The sequence below is a fragment of the Phyllobates terribilis genome, unplaced genomic scaffold, assembly GCF_046119375.1.
Source record: "Phyllobates terribilis strain yellow unplaced genomic scaffold, ASM4611937v1 Scaffold_5__5_contigs__length_657084704, whole genome shotgun sequence".
In the NCBI taxonomy this organism is placed as follows: domain Eukaryota; kingdom Metazoa; phylum Chordata; class Amphibia; order Anura; family Dendrobatidae; genus Phyllobates; species Phyllobates terribilis.
The window spans coordinates 416,059,381-416,070,559 of record NW_027362765.1 but is presented as its reverse complement, the minus strand read 5'-3'; positions in this window follow the sequence as shown (position 1 = coordinate 416,070,559).

The window sequence follows — 11,179 nt, the reverse complement described above, 5'->3', positions numbered from 1 at the left end:
TGTATACCAACCTATTATGTGGCACGCTATCGAACGCTTTTGAGAAGTCGAGATACACGACATCCACTGGTTCCCCCTGATCTACTCGAGAGCTAACCTCCTCGTAGAAGTCAATCAGGTTTGTTTGGCAGGAGTGATTCCTCATGAATCCATGTTGGTTCGGGGTTAATAGATTATTAGCGTCAAGATGCTCCATGATTGCCTCATTAATAAAGCCTTCAAAAATTTTGCCCACAACGGACGTCAGACTCACCGGCCGATAGTTTCCGGTGTTACTTTTTGCTCCCTTTTTGAATATTGGCACTACATTCGCCTGTCGCCAATCAAGTGGTACAGAACCAGTCTCAACAGAGTCCTTAAATATAAGATATAACGGTCTGTCTATCACATTACTTAGTTCCCTTAGTACCCGTGGGTGTATGCCATCAGGTCCTGGTGATTTGTTTATTTTAATGTTACTGAGGCGTTTCTGTACCCCAGCTTGGGTTAGATTTGTCATACTTAGTGGAGGATTAAGCTTGTCACTTCTCATTTCGCCTGTTAGTTCTTTTTCCTTTGTGAAAGTTGACGAAAAAAATTTATTTAATAGATTAGCTTTATCCTCATCTTTTTGATTTTGCCTTCATCACTTTTTATCGGTCCAATATTATTCGATTTAATCCTTTTACTATTTATATACGTAAAGAACAGTTTGGGATTTGATCTACTTTCCCTAGCAATACGTCTCTCTGTTTCCTCCTTTGCTATTTTTATTTGTTTTTTGCAGGTTCTCGTTTTTTCCTTGTAACACATTAGTGCCTCCTTGCTGTTTTCCTGTTTTAATCTCTTGAATGCCTCTTTTTTGCTATTTAATGCCCCTTTTACGTTCTTATTCAACCATATTGGTTTCCTCTTATTTCTGGCCCTTTTATTCCCATACGGTATATACCTCTCGCACTGAGTATTCAGAATTCTTTTGAAGGTTTCCCATTTACTATTCGTATTTCCTTGATTAAGAACTTTGTCCCAGTCTATAAGTTGAAGGTTTTCTTTCAGCTGATCAAACTTCGCCCTCCTAAAGTTTAATGTTTTAGTTGTTCCCTTATTGATAACCCTACTGAAGGGCATTTTGAAATTGATAATATTATGATCGCTATTACCTAGGTGCCCCCCTATCTGTACCTCAGTTATTCTATCAGGCCTATTAGTCAATATTAAGTCCAACACTGCCTTCCCTCTCGTTGGTTCCTGCACTAGTTGGGAGAGATAATTATCCTTGATATTTGTCAAGAACCTTTTTCCTTTCTGCGATCTACAGGTTTCTGTTTCCCAGTCAATATCCGGGTAGTTGAAGTCCCCCATTACAATCACCTCATTATGTTTTGCTACTTTGTCTATTTGTCCTAATAGCAGTTTCTCATTCTCCTCTGTTATATTGGGTGGCTTATAGCAGACCCCCAGTAATATTTTATTATTATTTTTTGCCCCCTCTATCTCTACCCACATGGACTCGACCCCCTCTTCTCCCTCTCCTATATCTTCCCTTAGTCTGGGCTTTAGACGTGACTTTACATATAAGCAGACTCCTCCGCCCTTCCCCTGTTTCCGGTCCCTTCTAAATAAACTATAATCTGTTAAATTTACCGCCCAGTCGTAGCTATCGTCTAGCCAAGTCTCTGTTATACCTACGATGTCATACCTCTCCTCCGATATAAGCGCCCGCAGCTCATCCGCCTTATTGGTCAGGCTTCTTGCGTTGGTCAGCATGCAAGATAAAACTTTGGGGTTATTTAGCATCCTATTCTTCTCTAACGATCTAACTGTACTATCCCCACCCCCCTCTCCACCCTCATTATATTCACTTCTCCCCTTCCCCCTTGCTTGCCTCACATCCCACCTATTTCCTTGGTTCCCCCCCCCCGTCTCTAGTTTAAAAACTCCTCCAACCTATTAGCCATCTTCTTCCCCAGCACCGCTGCACCCTCCCCATTGAGGTGCAGCCCGTCCCTACGGTAGAGCCTGTAGCCGACAGCGAAGTCGGCCCAGTTCTCCATGAACCCAAACCCTTCTGCCTTGCACCAACTCTTTAGCCACTTATTCACCTCCCTAACCTCCCGTTGGCGCTCCTGTGTGGCTCGCGGGATTGGTAGTATTTCTGAGAAAACTACCTTGGAGGTCCTTGCCCTAAGCTTCCTACCTAGATCCCTGAAATCATTTTTAAGGACCCTCCATCTACCACTCACTTTGTCATTGGTACCAATGTGGACCATGACCGCTGGGTCTTCGCCAGCCCCACCCAGTAACCTGTCAACCCGATCCGCGATGTGCCGGACTCGAGCGCCAGGGAGGCAGCACACCGTTCGGCGATCCCGGTCTTTGTGACAGATTGCCCTGTCTGTCCCCCTAATAATAGAGTCACCCACTACCAGGACCTGTCTAGCCTGCCCTACACTTCCCCCCTCCCCCTCATTACTGGAGCATACACTCCCCCGGCGGTCAGAGGATCTGTCGTGCTCCAATAATGCCGGTTCTGAACCAGCCTTCCTATACTTCTTCCCTCTATCCCTTCTAACCGTTACCCAGCTCCCTGCCTGTTCAGCCTGCGCTTCCCCACTAAGCTCCACCCCCAGTGTTGACCCATTGAGTGTCTGCTCGGTGAGCAGCAAACTCCGTTCCATGTTGTCGATGCTCCTCAGTACCGCTATCTGAGCACTTAGATCCAGGATTTGGGCTTCCAAGTGCACGATATGCTCACATCTCTCGCAGCAGTATGGATCCCTGAGCGGTAGCTCAGGGAATGCATACATTGCGCAAGATGTACACTGCACGGCTCCGGCCAACATGGACGTCATTCTAAATATGGGGATACAGTCAGTATATATGTACAAGTACAAAACACAATTATTTATATATAGGTGTATGGACGGGGATCAATTAGGGATGTGCAAGTGTATCGATTAGATATCGGCGCGGGATCAGTTAAGTATGGACGGGGGATCAATTAAGTATCAATTAAGTATGGACGGGGGATCAGCTGAGTGGGTCAGGTGGATTAATTAAGTGTGGACGGTGTGTCAATTAACTATGGACTGGGATCAATAAGTATGGACTGGGGAAATAATTAATTGTGGACTAGGGATTCAATCAATTAATTATGGACAGGGGGTTTAATTAAATAGGATGGGGGGTAAAGCAAATAAATAGGTATGGACGGTGGGTCAATTAACTAAGGACTGGGGATCAATAAGTATCAATAATATCAATAAATATGGACTGGGGAAATAATTAATTGTGGTCTGGGGAATCAATCAATTAATTATGGACAGGGGTTAATTAAATATGGTGGGGGATAAGGCAAATAGATAGGGACAGGGGATGAGTAAAAGTGGACAAGGGGAATCTATTAAATAGGACAAGGGGGATCAATCAATTATGGGCTGGGGGGGTCAATCATTTAAATGTGGTCAGGGGGATCACTTTAATATGGACGGGGGGTGGTCAGGGATCAATTAAATGAGGACGGGGGGGTCAATTTAATGTGGTCAGAGGGATCAGTTAAATATGGACGGGGGTGTTCAGGGGAATCAATTTAAATATGGACGGGGGGTAATCAATTAAATATGGACTAGGGAATACAATACAATTACAATACAGATACAAATACAATACAGTACAGTACACACTTGGGTTCAGTAGGGCCGCTTATCGCGGCCTCCTGCCCCTCACTCACCTCCTCTAGGGACGCTGCACGCTATCACAGCGCGCTTGTCCCTCCGGTCGCCTCTTACCGGTCCTCCTGATCACCTCCTGGTCACCACCACCTGGCACCCTCCGCTGGCCGGCACTGCACGCTGCCACAGCGCTCTCTTGCGCTCGTCCCTCCGGTCGCCTCCTACTGGTCCTCCCGGTCCGCTCGGTCACCTCCGCCTGGCTCTCCTCCCTTCCCAGGAGCTCTCTCCACACACAGCACAACTCTTGCAGCACACGGCAGGCTCCGCCTCCACCACTTCCTGTCAGGCCTCCTCCCACTTCCTGTCAGCCGACAGCCAACACTCCGCCGTCCCCCAGTGCCTCCTCCCTCTCCTCTTATTTCAGCCCAAGACTTTGCCTCATTCTTAAAGCAGAAGATTGATACCATCAGACAAAGCTTTTGCCTAAAGCCCCCACAGCCCCTCCCCACACCTACTCATACCTCTCCTCCAAAACCACCTTCTCCACCACTACGGAAGATCAACTTTCCTCTTTACTTTGCAAATCACGCTTCACCACCTGTGAACTTGACCTAATCCCGTCCCACCTCATCCCAAACCTTACCACTATCTTCATCCCAACCCTAGCCCACCTCTTCAACCTGTCATTAACAACTGGCATCTTCCCCTCATGCTTCAAACATGCCTCAATCACACCCATCCTCAAAAAGACCTCTCTTGACCCATCCTCTCTGACTAGCTATCACCCCATATCACTTCTCCCTTATGCCTCAAAACTACTGGAACAACACGTCCATTCTGAACTGTCCTCCCACCTCTCCTCCTGCTCCCTCTTCGACCGCCTACAATCTGGTTTCCGACCGCACCATTCTACTGAAACTGCACTGACTAAAATCACCAATGACCTACTAACTGCCAAATCCAAGCGACACTACTCTGTCCTCCTCCTCCTAGACCTGTCATCTGCCTTCGACACAGTGGACCATTCCCTCTTACTTCAAACTCTCTCATCTCTCGGCATCACAGACTTGGCCCTATCCTGGATCTCCTCATACCTAACAGACAGGACATTCAGTGTCTAGCACTCACACACCACTTCCTCATCTTGCCCCTATCTGTCGGTGTTCCCCAAGGTTCAGTTCTAGGACCCCTACTCTTCTCCATCTACACCTTAGGCCTGGGACAGCTCATAGAGTCTCATGGCTTTCATTATCACCTCTATGCTGATGACACACAGATCTACCTCTCCCGATATCTGCTCCCTACTAACCAAAATCCCACAATGTCTGTCCGCTATTTCATACTTCTTCTCTGCTAGATTTCTAAAACTTAACATGGACAAAACAGAATTCATCATCTTCCCGCCATCTCATTCAACCCCCCCTACTGACTTATCTATCAACATCAGTGGCTGCCCACTCTCCCCATTCCCTCAAGCTCTCTGCCTTGAGGTTACCCTGGACTCTGAACTATCCTTCAAACCACATATCCAAGCCCTTTCCACTTCCTGCCGACTCCAACTCAAAAATATCTCCCGGTTCCGCACATTGCTCAACCATGAATCTGCAAAAACACTAGTGCATGCCCTCATCATCTCCCGCCTTGACTACTGCAACCTCCTGCTCTGTGGCCTCCCTTCCAACACTCTCACGCCCCTCCAATCCATCCAAAACTCTGCTGCCAGACTAATCCACCTGTCCCCTCGCTATTTCCTGGCCTCTCCTCTCTGTCAATCTCTTCACTGGCTCCCCATTGCTCAGAGACTCCAGTTCAAAACCCTAACCATGGCATACAAAGCCATTCACAACCTGTCTTCTACATATATCTCTCACCTAGTCTCACAAGATCTCCTTCTCTACTCTCCTCTTATCTCCTCCTCCCACAATCACATACAGGATTTGTCCCGTGCTTCACCCTACTCTGGAACTCTCTACCCCAACATATCAGACTCTCGTCAACCATGGAAACCTTCAAAAGGAGCATGAAGACCCACCTCTTCCGACAAGCCTACAACTTGCATTAACCATCACTCCACCATACCGCGCCACGACCAGCCCTACCCTCACCTACTGTATCCTCACCCATCCCTTGTAGATTGTGAGCCCTCGAGGGCAGGGTCCTCGCTCCTCCTGTACCAGTCGCTGTCACATTGTGTTCAAGATTATTGTAATTGTTTTTGCTATGTATACCCCTTTTTAACATGTAAAGCGCCATGGAATAAATGGTGCTATAATAATAAATAATAATGATTTTTTAATCTTTCTTAAACCATATATACTAAGCTAGCTCCGTCCACATTCCCACCTCCTTATTAAAAGTGGCAAGTTGACATCAAAGTGTAAAAAGTCACAAACGTCAGAAAAACAACTTGTGACTTTTTTTTATAAGAATTAAAAAAATTGCAAGTAGTAAATCCTGATAAAATTGTCAGTCCATTAAAACAAGCCCCCTTTTCTAATAATAAATCCAAACTGATGAAAACAGTACTAAGTGGAAAAAAGGTGCAAAGACATAAGAAATATAACAAAAAGAAAAAAAACACACCTGAAAAGTCGCAAAACACTCCACAAAAATAAATGAAAATTGGCTAAACCTTTCTGTGAAGTAACTCCAATTTCTTACTATACAAAACATACTTATATATAATAAAACAGTATTGCAACGTGCTAGCAAAACCATTTGACAGATTGTAATTCGCACTAGTACCACTGTGTGATCACACATAGACCTACTTAGCATAGACATCTTCTGACAGAGTATTGCCCAATTGTGTTTTTCAAAGCTGGTCCTTGGGCACCACTCATCTCATGTCAAGCCAAGAGAAAAGGTAAAGTACACAACTGTAGGTATTAACCCTGGTATTCTGAAGTAAATATCCAGATGGTAAGTTTGTGTGTATGGGTGGATATGCAACTTTTGAAATAATAGCTTTGGCCTCATACTCAAGGTTTTGTATGGAGCCATAATAGGATACACATATATCCTTTAAAGGGAGTATATCACCCCAAAAGTGAGATTTAAACTACTTATACAGTGCCTCCTTGCTCAGAGAGAGTACTGCCTGATTTGAATCCCTCACCCTGCACGTCCGCACTGACACTACCGGAGCCGAGTGGGCACACACAGTGTAAGTGCGGGTGCACTCTCATGCTTCTTTCCTTCTGCTGCGCCCACTGCATGAACAAAAATTAGAGCATATTCCCTGAAAATCGGAGAAGGATGAGAGTGAGCCACATTGACACTGTGAGTGAGCTCAGCTCCTGCAGTGTCAGTGCTGACATTTGGGTGTGTGAAATGTTAATTGAGGGGGAAGAATGGTGCACTGAGTCTTTGGCCATGCCAAGGGTGCACGGAGGAGCCCACATATAGATATTACATAAAAACATTTTAGATCTAACTAAAGAAGTGAAATCTATGCTTCAGGTATGGGTTTTATAAAGACTAAGTCCCTTATGGGACTGTATAAGTAGTTATAATTCAGTTTTGATGGTTACAGACATCCTTTAATTTCAAGTGAAAGCATACATAGTTTTTATTCTTTGAAATTTTAGACTAATTTGACAGGACAGGGAAAAAAATTGTGGCATGTCCTCTTGAATGACTTATGTATGGAGTCTTTTCCTCTAAAAGCATTTTGTCTAGTGAACAATGACTCCGTACATACGGCACCTAAAGTATGGTATAGCAGTACTGGCCTTGTGTGCTGATGTTGATCTTTCCTGCCATGAGGAATCAAATTGGAGTGAAATGGTGTATGTGACAATGGGGATGGGGAGGACTCAGCGCCTGGGCCTTGTTGTTAGTTTTGGGGGATGTCGCGGTAGTCGGCTCCCGGGCCCGTACCCTGGGCCTCTCTTTTAAAAGGGTGGATAATTATGTGAAAGTTCGTGATTAGTGTTGAGCCACCCCCGTAGTGTTCGAGTTCGGTTCGGTTCGTCGAACACCCTTGTGTTCGCCGAACTGTTCGTCGAACTGTTCGTCGAACACCTTCGAACACCGTTAAAACCAATGGCAGGCAAACAAAAACACATAGAAACACATAGAAAACACCTTCAAAGGTGTCCAAAAGCTGACAAACTGCTCAGAAGACACAACTAACACATGGAAAAGTGACAAGTACATATAGTCATGCGAAAAGAAAAGAGGTGGAGGAGTAAAAGGAGGGGGAGACACAGATATAGGCATGTCATGCCCTTCTAAAATCCAAAAAGTGAGAAGCCGAGACGGCCAGTCCGCTCCTGCCCGTGCCACCTCCGTGTCGCCGGGTTTGTGCCAGAGCCGCGGTGAACCCTGACGGCCAGCCCCCCTCTCCCAATACTGGTGCCTGTCCGCTGGTGGGTCGAGAGAGCCCCCCTGTGGTGGAGGCAGCTCTAAGCTTTTTAATTTAAATTGTCCCTCTAATTTGAATGAATACACTTTAAATCCATTTACAAGGATCTATTGGAGGGCAAGTCTCATGCCAGCAGCCGCGTAATTCCAGCTCCAGTAGCGTCCACTAAAGCTGCTGCAGTTAAAAAGCTTTTATAAGGATCGAGCTCGGCTGTCCACCGCAAGGCATCCTAGTGCCAGTCCCAGCCCCTATGCCTTGGGGTGCCTCCTGATGCTCTTCACTAAGTATCCCGTGGTCCCGAAGCATTTCCTTTGAAAAAATTAAGTGTCCAAACTACAGGTGGTGTAGCTTGCTTAACAGCCGGGATAATCCGCTGACTAGCAGACACTGCTACTAGGCACAAAGTATTTCCTGGGCTAGATGCAGTTAAAAATTTGTAAGTAGATACTCTCGTTGGATGCTGAGAAAGCATTCCATAGAGTCTCCTGGCACGCCATATATGATTCTCTTAAAAAGCTTGGGGTAGGGGTCTAGGGGACCCTTTTATAGCCAAAATCACGGCCCTGTATCACAATACGTCACCTAGGCTGAAGATAAATGGAACTGTAGCACCGAGGGCTCGGTTGCTACAGACGTATTGCACCTCACCCAGAGGTGTGATATCTCACTCTCAGATAAGGATGGAGTGTGGATCAGGACCCGACACCTGCATGCATTACACCACATTGCCGTGGGGCAGGGCGACCAATATGCCCCTGAGATGGGCATGACAGTCCCTGTCCCTGGCTGGAGTGGGGGGAGGGAACACTGAGGAAGGGGAACCCTGCAGTGCAGGAGCAGAGAGGAAGCAGTTCCTGGGTGCATTGAGAAGGGAGTATAAAAGGTGGGCACCATCTTAGTTCAGTGCAGAGAAGTCTGAGCAGAAGTGGCAGGGAGCAGGGGCTCTGCATGAGCTCTGCTCCGGAGGCGGGCCTAGTAACAGAGGCCCAGGCCTGCAAGAGGGAGAAGGAAGGAAGAGGAGCGGAGAAGGCTCCAGGAACGAGGAATGAAGGGATCCCAGGGGTGCGGACGGGCGAGTCGCCACCGCACGCCCGAATCCACCTGCGTGGAGGGGTCAGGCCAAAGGGGGAGACCGGTACCCGAACTAGTGGAGGCAGGAAACGACCCTCAGCTAGAAACCGGAGGCTCTGACATTTTATGTGGCGCAGCCCCTTGCTCCACCCGCTAGGAAGGCACCACATAGGGTCAGGGAAACTGGCGCCAAGTTTACCAAGAGGAGGCCCGAGGCAGCCGGACAGAAGTGTTGGTAAGAAAGGCCAGACAAAGGACACACAAAGGGGGTCCTGTGAAGCGCTCCAAAGTTATCTGGGAGTTGTCTGAGCCCCTCACCTGGTGAGCACAGTACGACGTGGGCAGCCGTTACCTGCAGACGTGGTCTGGATAATAAGAACTGTGAGTAAAGGCCCTGAACTGCATCACTGACTCCGTGTCGTTACTGCTGCTGCCCTGCACCATCACCCCCATCCTCCGCATACACTGCCCTGAGGCTACACTCCTCCCGTGGGGAGTTATGCTACGCTCTGCTGCACCCACAACACCAGCCTTAGCGGTCTGCCCTGTAGCGGCGGTTCACTCTGACCGCAATCCACGGGTGGCGTAGTCGGACATTTAAACATCAAAACCACATAAATAGTTCCGCCACTGGTTTGACCGCCCTGAGCCACGGAACCGGATCGCCGCCACGAAGACTACAACCACCAGCATCCACCAAAAGGGTCCGGCTCCGGGTGTCCCAAGGCACAGGGGGTGCGTCAGAACATTTTCATCACCTTTCACAATCACCAATTGGACAAGGCAGGGATGTCCTCTGTCCCCTCTCTTATACATCCTAGTGACGGAGCACCTGCTCTCATCAATTCGCCATAACCCCAATATTAGGTGGATTGAGGTGGGAGGCACCGAGTACAAGTGCTCTCTATTTGCTGATGATGTCCTAGTATATATCACTCAATCACATATATCCATCCCTGCTGTTATGGCTGAAATAGATCACTTTGTTACATGGTAAAATTTTAAAATCAATGCAGCGAAGTCTGAGGCCCTCGATGTCTCCCTCCCTAAATCCATATAGGATTCCATCCAGTCCAACTTTCCCTTTGCCTGGCCCTCACAGGGTATCAAATACTTAGGAATTCCTATTCATAGAGACCTCTCCCATCTATGTTATCTTAATTTTGGGCCCTTTATTGAACAATTCCATACAGACCACGGTTGGCAAGTTAGAACTGTGAGATTCACTACGTGAACCACTGGTGTTTTGTGGAAAAGCACATGTACACCGCGTTCCAAATTATTATGCAAAAAGTGTTTAGGAGTGATAAGGGAAGAATTTGTTTGTTTGTCAGTTAAACTCATTGATGGTGATGTGTGTCAGGGCTCTTTATATCACTGTAAGCAATTGCAGACACCTGTGCTAATTAGTTTGGCAGGTGTGTCCAATGAAAGGCAAGACTACTTAAGAAGGCTCTCTCACATTATTAAGCAGCCTACATTTTCTGCCAAAATGGGAAAGAAAAAGGATGTGTCGGCTGCTGAGAAGCAACAAATTGTGGAGTGTTTAGGTCAAGGCATGACTACAATCAACATTGTGCGATGATCAGGATGAAGTGTCTTGGCAATCAAGAAGTATGTAGCTGATTCACAGTACAAACGTGTGCATGCTGATAAGGGCAAATTGAGGACTCTTTCCTACAGGCAATTACGTCAGGTTGAAACAGCAGCGGCAAAAAAGCCTTGTCATAGCAGCAGACAAGTTTTTGAAGCTGCTTGTGCCTCCAACGTCCCCCGAACAACAAGATGCAGGGTCCTTCAGAGGTTTGCAGCTGTGCATATGCCATCCTGTCGACCTCCTCTATCCACTTCACACAAGCAGAAACGGCTCCAGTGGGCCAAACATTACATGAAGACTGATTTCAAAACTGTTTTGTTCACGGATGAGTGCCGTGCAGCGCTCGATGGTCCAGATGAATGGAGTGGAGGATGGCTGGTTGATGGACACCCCACGCAAACACGGCTACAGCGCCAACAAGGAGGAGGTGGAGTAATGTTTTGGGCTGGAATCATGGGGAGAGAGATTGTCGGCCCCTTTAGGATCCCTGAA